A 9,152-nucleotide genomic window follows, 5' to 3' on the forward strand; every position below is an offset into this window, starting at 1 on the left:
TGTAAGCTCACCTTTCAAACAGAATCGTGGCTTATGTTTAGAAACGAGTAAAGACGGAGGGAAAAAAACTCAAATCCTGCCCCTGTGAACCAACCAATATGCGCTGGCTTTGGAAGTGAAGGACAAATTGAGGCAGTCATGGTGTCACGAGATACAGTCCACCTCAAAGCATTGACCGATAGCAGCAAGTTAGTATATTTCATTAATGGGCGCTGGCTTTTAGCGCAACCTTTACTGATTGCTTTTTTTGGCCTCCTGCCCAAAAGGAGAAAATGAGGGGGATAATCGAGCTTTATTGCTCACTGTTTAACCGTTGATAAGTGTTAGTTTGTTTAATGGCTTCATTTATCTCTTATTTAATTACTGCCACCATTTGAGAGAGAGGTACAGTCAAGGTGCTCCTCTGGCTTGGTGTCTGTTTGCTAAAGCTTTATGGTCTCATAACCTGAACCAGAGTGGACTTTTTTAAAATTATATTGACATTTTTTTGGGTTGTATCCATGAGGTTGAATGATCTTATCGCTTTGGATAAATATAAAATGAAAAACCCAGAAGGTTGGAAGACAACACTTAACATTGAAGGTATTTCCAGAATCCAGACTCCTCTAACTATCAGGATGAAAATAATGTAATAATGTAATGTAATACATGGGACTATAGGGTTGAGGACACATACAGTACAGGTGAGCATTAGTCAGTCACACATTCAAATACAGAAGAAAATACTTTGATTATACTATTGTTTGATCACATAGTAACACAGAGCAAAAGGTATAAACTGCTTAAATATTTCAAGACTACTACTACTCCTAAATCAAGAATAATAAGAATAATAATATGCTTACTTTTTGAAGTGGGGCTGCCAGGGAAGGAGGTGCTGCAGCACCATTTGCGCTCTTCTTCACAACACAATTCCTTCAGAGTCTGCAAAGTGTTTCTCCAGCGTTTCTCGACATGTAGTCCTTAAACTCTGATGCAGGAGGTGGTGCGTAGGGGTGTGTTCTCACTTTCAGGAACAACTCTTTGTTCCGTGTTTTTAATGTTCAGCTTTGATGTTGATGAGTTGTCACCACTGGCTTCAGATCTGTTCTCTGTGGAGAAAGAGAGTGACAGAAAAAGCATGAGGGATCACAGCTGACCATCAATGCCAATCAAATGTCCAGATGTCACGTTTTCTGATGAAACTGTAATGGCATTACAGCTCTTTCTGCATGTGTGTTGTTATTATATGTCGGCCTGTGTACAGTATTCCAGTTTCTATTTTGGATACTTTTCTTAATCTAATCTTGGTAAGAGGATTGAGTGATTTATTCTTCATTTACCAAACTTTCATTACGTTTATTCCAATCAGATGTGCATTTGCAATAATCAATCAACAAAAACACCCGAAAAATTTAAAAAAATGACTGCACGTGCTTTTCTAATGGTTTTAACTGCAATTCTAAAAGTATGGAGTCAGCAAACCCCATTACTTTCCACCTCATTTTCCATCAAATATAATGCTGTGCTCTTTTCTGCTAAGTTGATGATTGCATCACCATGATAGTCATAAGGTTGTTAAATCAAGTTCAAAGGACCAGTTCAAAGAATGGCATCAAGTTGCCTCTAACCTCAAAAAGCTACTGTCCTACTCTCTCCTCTCTATTCAGACTCCCTCACACCGCCCCTTTGAGGATTTTGTCACTTACTTGGAAGAGAAAATGGTTAATGACATCTGAATCTCCCAACTACCAACCACCTCCAACCATCTCTCTTGTTTTCCCAGACGAGGCCTTGAAACTCTGCCAGCAGCCCCCTCCACTCTGATCTCACTTTCCTTCACATCGATGCTGATCGGGTCTCTTTCTCACAGCTAACATCGACTGCTTTGTGACATGAGACAGCACGCCATCTTCCTTCGAGTCAGTTCAACTTACTCCCCTTGTCATGAAACCCAACCTCATTTGATCAGACATCTAAAACTACAGAGCAGTATTGCTCCTTTAATATTTACTCTTCTTAAATTCTTGAACATGCTGCCTCCAACAAGCGCTCTAAAAATCTTTTCCAGAACACACAAACTAACAAGGGAACTTGTGTCTTTTTATGTCACATTTTCTGAAGCCATGGCTCAAAATACAGTACATGTCTTAATTGTTGAGTAATGTAAACAAGTTAGCTGCAGAAGCTATTCATGCAGATTAGGGGTTTTCAAAGTCTAACACCGTGGACCCCCCCAGACAAAATCACGACAACTGCACCCCTGCTCAATTTGGCGTGCCAATTTAGTTATCAACAGTTGCTGACTGCAGCATATCCATGGATGTACAGACAGCTATCACTGGATTACTCTGACACTGAAGAAACCTTCAAATCGGGGTGATTCTCAGGCAAGTTCGTTTGACTGAGGGTGCTAAGGGTTTTGAAGTACCTTAATTGTGTTCATGTGTGTCACAGCCTGATGATGACAGCCTCACTGCTGATTGTGTTGGTGATTGGGCCAAATCAGCGGGCCAAACTACACTTACTAACTTCCCATTGTTTTTAGAACACCTGTCCCTTTCATCTCACGCAGTATCTATGCCTCATGTCTCTCATGCCCCCCCCCAACTCTCCCACACAGTTTGATGTAGATAAATACTGATGTGGATGAAAACCTGTACTTGGAACTACAAATGTACTCTTGCCACTAAACTGAAAGTGAAACAAGTGTAACAGTTACCATATATCTACAGTGTGTGTTGGGCAGGCAGCCCACCTTGCCCATGATTTCATTCCAGCATACCATCAGTTACACGGTTGAGTTATGATTAAACAGCATGCTGAGTCAAATCAAACTGACACACAGGGGCAATACGAGGGCCTGGCTAGCATGGATGTTAAACTTCTATATCGGAGAAAAGAGCAACTTTACACATCTAACAATAATACATAAATCGATTCAAGAGAACTGATTGAAAGCAAGAATTATTGTTGAAAGAGTTGCTGCCTGTGAAGTCAGCCACCGCTTATCCAGCCAATGGTCGGTGCTTTTAGAAAACATTGTGTTACAGGTAATGTGTCATGAAAAGAGTCCGCGTCTTCCTCCAACAGGGCCAAACCATCATCCTTAGCTACACTAAACCCCTTGGCTCTGTCAACACATCCCACAATTCCTCCTATCATTGCTATGACACTTAACTGACCTTTTGTGTCCCCGCTCTGACACACAGGTTGGGTTGCATATCTCCAATTTTCTAGCTGAAATCTCGAATTGGATTCCTGCCAAACACCTCCCGATTGACCTTGACAAGACTGAGCCGCTGTTCCCCTCTCAGAAACCCTGCCCTTAACAAGAGCCGTCAATCACAATGACACCCGCACAGTCGCTCCTGCCCAGACGAACGTTTGGTTTGAACAACCGACTGCTACAGCTGCTATTGCAGATTTGCTGTGTGTAAAATCTGCTGACTCAGACGCGGTTGCTTGTGCAAACACTCTTTGTCTCCCATCTGGACTGCTGCAGCTCCGATCTGGCTGAGCAACCTGAAAATAACTGCAACAAGACAGTTGTCAAACTAAACTTCAAAATGTACTCGGGCTTGTTTCCTATTACTGTAATAAAACGTGTAATACACTGCATGCAGGCCTCATTTGAGATACTTTAAAAGTCCTTGAAGACATTACTGAAGAGATTGTTGATGTGCTGCCGACATATTTACACAACATTACACATCTCAAACTTATAAGGGACGCTTTGGAATAATATTTCTCAAATGAAGAATCAAAAGAAATCTAACAGCCATGTATAAAATGTAATTAAAAGGCATCTGTGTAAATTCAATAGTATTTCCCTACTAGTTTTTAGTTTTTAGTTTAGTTAGCTACAGCCAGCAGCCAGTTAGCTTAGCTTAGCATAAAGGCTGGAAGCTGAGTGAAACAACTAACCCTAACCCTGGCTCTGATCGAAGGTAACAGAACCAGCCTACCAGCACCTCTAAAGCTCACTAGGTAACACATTGTATCTTGTTTGCTTTATCCATAATCATGTAAATATGTTTTAGAGGTGTTGGCAAACTTATTTTTAACTTGTGTTTAAACAGTTTTACCCAATTTCCAGTCTTTGTGCTGTGTGTTTCCTGGCTGTAGCTCATGAGCAAAGAAAATTATTGTTATTAGTTAAATATTTTACATAATATCGATACCACTCTCATGTCTGTGTGTTAAGTACAGAGCTGGAGCCGGGACGTGTTTAGCTTAGCTTAGCATAAAGACTGGAAGCAAGGGGGAAGGTCTGAAGTTAAATATACACACCAACACATATAAAAGTGTTTTTAGGTTAGAGTTTTATTTACATATCTTCTTTCTTTAACCCATACGTGAACAGAAATGTAAAAAGGACAATTTGTGATTTTAAGGAGAAGGCTTTGGAGCTATTTCTCACAGCTTGACAAAACATGTACCGATTCTTTGTAGAGACAGGCTGGAATTTGTGCAACCTGCACAAACACAATAAGTCACCATGTCGTAAAACTCAGCTCACAGACTCCTTTATGTGATGTCATCTGACAAAATGTGAAAAAAAGAGGCTTTTTTTAAGGGTACTGCTCAAAAGTGCTGACTTTTTCCTCTGAATTTCTGCCCTTATATCTTGTAAGGATAGATTCAGCAAGAAATCCAACCTCTAACACGCATGACATGGAATTTATATTAATCCTCTCAGTTTACTTTCAGAAAGAAAGCCAACAAGCGTATGTATTGTATTTCCCCAAACATTAACTATTCATTAAAGTCAAAATCTGTAAGGAAAGATCTGATGACCACATATCTTTTACATATCTTAGTTACATATCTCTGCTGCTATAGTGCATCCTTAAGTTACTGTTTCCATGTGTATATAAATAAAAGACTCATTGATTCAATGAGTGTGTGTGTATTTTAAATAGTTTATTCCTCACTGTGCTTTAATAGTGATAGACAGCAAAGGTGCAGAACCTGAAACTGCAATGATTTCACACACACACACACACACACACACACACACACACACACACTACTCTCACACACAGATACCCCGCGATGTGATCAGACTTTCAACGCAGCTGCGCATAAAGTCTATTCACTGACAGGGAGGTGGTGGAGAGCAGCATGGACCGGGATGACAAAGATGACAAATAATTGAGACAAAAATGCACTAAGTGAGATGATTTCATGTGAACAGTTAGCTCGGACCTTTCTTTATCATTGTCCCGAAGTTGTTCTCGCCCTTTCCTATTCAGTGCGTTGCTATTTCACTTTTTCCTTTGAGGCCCATCTCAATGACAACTGAAAGAGCATTCTCTCTTCCCTCGTTAACCGAGGAGTGCATCAGTCCTAATAAGAAAGCTTTTACACGGTTAATTAAGAGACACTGTAATGCAGTATGTAATGCTCAATTTACTCATCTCGCTCTCCCCCCTCGTCCTCTTTAATTTCATTCAGAATCAATCTGTCCGGCTCTTTTTTCCCCTATTATGTGGACTTTTCTACATCTACACCGTGCTTATGACTGTCCAATTTGCTCGTGCCGGCTCCATTTTGAGCCTTTCCAATAGTTTCCTCTTCCACTGCGCTCTCTGAACGGCCATTTCTTTTCATTCTCAGCCTTGATGTCGCTAATTCAGGGCAGAGGAGAGGGGAGAAAGGGGAGACAAGGAGAATAAAAAAAAAACCCCGATATAAAATAAATGAGCTGGTTGAGAGAGATATTAAGATGATAAAATGCTGGAAATAGGGGGGGGGGCAGCATTCACCACAACACAAATATTGGCAGGGACTGAGCCGCAAGGACTTGCCAGTGCAACTAATGTAAACATGGAGGGAATATAGAGTGGAGAGGAAAAGAGGAGCAGTGAAAATAGAGTGGGACAGTGTTGAAGTGAAAGCGGATGAGTAAACAGACCCACCACACTTTAAAGGACAAAGAGGAAAAAGAAGAAGAAGAGGTGTGGACATTGGGAGAAGGAAACAAACAGAGCGGACACCCGAGAGAGAAGGAGCGAGCTGAGGTTGCCGTTTTAAAGGTCCACACGTTTGAACGTTAATTAAAAGTTATCCACTGACGAATTGCCCTGTGATGAATTGTGTCCCTTACCATAAAAACTGTATACGCATCCCAGAGGGATGGAGGCAGGCCACTAAATCTGTCATCCATGTTTTTCATGCTCTCTGCTTTTGACAGTAATGAGCCGGGCCCGTATGATTGGCTGTTCAGCAGCTGATTAAAAGTAGTTTCTTCTAATACATGGATTTACTTTGACATTTCTCGCGCAGGAATCCTAATGGCTCCATAACAGTGGCGAAAGTAATAATCATTTTCATGAGTAAGTCATCTCTCAGCTGTTGTTTTGATTAATAAATTGATCGTTTCATCTTTGAGATGTTAAAAAATGCCCATCACAGGTTCCAGAGCCCAATGTGACGTGCTGAAGCAGCTGTAGCCGATATTGAATGACAATGTGAAAATAATGTGACAATATGAAAGGGGACGCTTATAGCTTATAACCTACAGAGAATGTTCATCCTGAGTTCATGACAAGACGTGTGTGATATTATGTACGTTAGATAAGAAGGAGACTTTAGCAGGAAAGCTAATGTGGCTACGGCTCTTGTGTTGTGCAGCAGGCTGCTGTCTGGCTGTCAGTCAGTCAGTGTCTCTGTCTGCATATGACTGAACACTGACGTTCTCCATCTACATAGACATATACCTAAACGTATTCCAACAGATTAATGCAAAAATAGGGGACACCATCAGATATGTGTACCGTAGCAGACAAACAAACAAACATTTCCTTTCAATTAATTTCAATTTTAAGTTAGAATTTCAAATTGCTTGTTTGTTTCGACCGACAGCATAAAACCCCAAAATATTTGGTCATTTTTGGAGCCAGTGAAACAGTTTTTTTACTTAACGGTAAATGACTGTCATTGATTAATTGTTGCAGATAAGTCTTCGGTCACTTGATAAAGATCTGCAACAATTAGTGGATTCATCGATTAGTCAACTCACAGAAAATATTTGAATTATTTTAGTATTTTTTAAAGCAAACATTCTTCGGTTGTCAGGATTTGATTAGATCGACTATTCGTTTCAGCACTTCTTCATGATGTCTCTGCTGGAGACTCAGATCTCCTGATTCTTTTTTCCTCTAACAAGCTTTCAATGCAACATGCATTTAAAGCAAAATCACAGAATAACTGAAGTAAGCACAAATCAAAGTGTACACACACAGCGATACTGTATATCTTCCTACTGTAAAAGGCCTCGTCGTGCAAACATGTGACTTTCTAACATCTCACCATTCATGAAGTGAAATGTACCTCACCATGGGGGGCACACAATATGCACAAGGCCAGACAATCGTGCATATTGCAAATGTGCACAAGCAAGCCGCATTGAGGCTGTTATATGACGCGAAGTAGGAGACAAATTGCAGAGTTGCAGGCCGAAATGGTTCATGGCCTCGGCTGAGTCTGATAAATTCTGCCCGCTGAGCTCCACTAATCACTGCAGCCTGTCACAGACACGCCCCTCTTCCCCAGAGAGCCGACGATCACGCTGCTGATCTCAGGGCAGCCACTGGCCGACCCCGCAAAACACACACTTTACGGACACACCCATGCAGCCCCCTCCACGCGCTCAGACGTGCGTTCTTTATGCACGATTTCACTGATTGTCAAGCGGATCACAATCAAAATACAGCTGAGTTTCCTCTGCTTCTCTCCCTGGTAACAGAACAAAAAAAATCCTTTTTTCTGCCCCGTGTGTTTTTTGTGACTCGCAGGAAGACAGAAAGTGCATACTACAGCACAAAACATTTCCATATCTATCATTCTTAATCGTTTCTCTATTCCACCCCCATCTCACACACACACACACACACACACACACACACACAAACACACTCAGTGTGCTCGTTTGTAGGCTGTATCAGTGTAATTGATGCAATGACTGGAAATAAACAGGCAATTTAAGTGCTGGACACCTCACTGCTCTCTCTCTCTCTATCCTTCTCTCTCCACTGCTCTCTCTCCCACCTCTATGTTTCCTCTTTGTCCCCTCACACACACACACAGCCACACATACACTGTGGACTATCTGACAATCGAACAAGGTGGAGTAAGGGACAAGGTCAACATGCTGGGGGGAAAAGTGTGAGACGGAGAGGAAATTAGGCAGGATAAGAATAGAGAGGGACAGAGGGCATGCAGAAAACAAAGACTAATCTCACAGATGACTCATGTCTGGATGGCCTTTTAATGACAAATTTACAACCCCATGAGAGAGAGCAACAGACCGTGTTATCACCAACCACACCACAATTTTTAACCATTTTCTGTGTTTGCTGCTTTGACCACTACGCCTATTCATTCATGTCATTCAGAGGCCTGCTGCTCGCAGGCGGTGCAGTTCACTGAGCGCTTTCACCTCCCAAAATGTTTCCTCCAGAAAGCCTTCCCTGTTTGTGTGATGGGTCGTCCTCCTTCGACCACTCAGCCGAGCGGACAGTGTTCCAGCCTCTCCTGCCCGCAGCGAGCTCGGACCAAAAAAGACAGAAATAGCCCAAGCTGATCCAACAGGCCACGTCAATCTGACCAGGCTGCAGCACGGAACAACAGACTCTATCTTTTGACCGTTAGAAAGATGTATGAGTACATCGTGTGCATCTATATGCCGACCCACAACACCAATTATTAAACAGCTACATGTCAAAATGTGTACTTGCTTGTCTTATTCTGCACATATGTGTGACTGCATTAATCTGATCCCACTTGGTCCTGTTAGAATCAGTTGGGAACAGTCATGCTGCATGAATATTAAACAGCTGCAGCCAGTTGGGTACGCTACAGAGTTCATAATAAACAAGCTCTAATAATTAAATGGGTCCGCATGTTGACACATCCCATGGGCTGCCATACAGTCTGTACGTGAGGTAATAGGAAAAGAGAGTCAAGCATAAAATGATACAGGAGGACTTGACAAATGGAGAGCAAACCAAGAACACAAGGAAAAGAACAGGAGGTTCGGTTTTCTTCGCTTTCTTGAAGCTTCCTCCATTCTTGATGGAAAAAGCCTCTAGAGTATCCTCAGATGGCTCCGGGGGACCCAGATCATCAAGAGCCTGACAACCAAACACAGTTTTATGTGCCCATGC

The sequence above is a fragment of the Enoplosus armatus genome, chromosome 13 (assembly GCF_043641665.1).
Source record: "Enoplosus armatus isolate fEnoArm2 chromosome 13, fEnoArm2.hap1, whole genome shotgun sequence".
NCBI lineage: Eukaryota > Metazoa > Chordata > Actinopteri > Centrarchiformes > Enoplosidae > Enoplosus > Enoplosus armatus.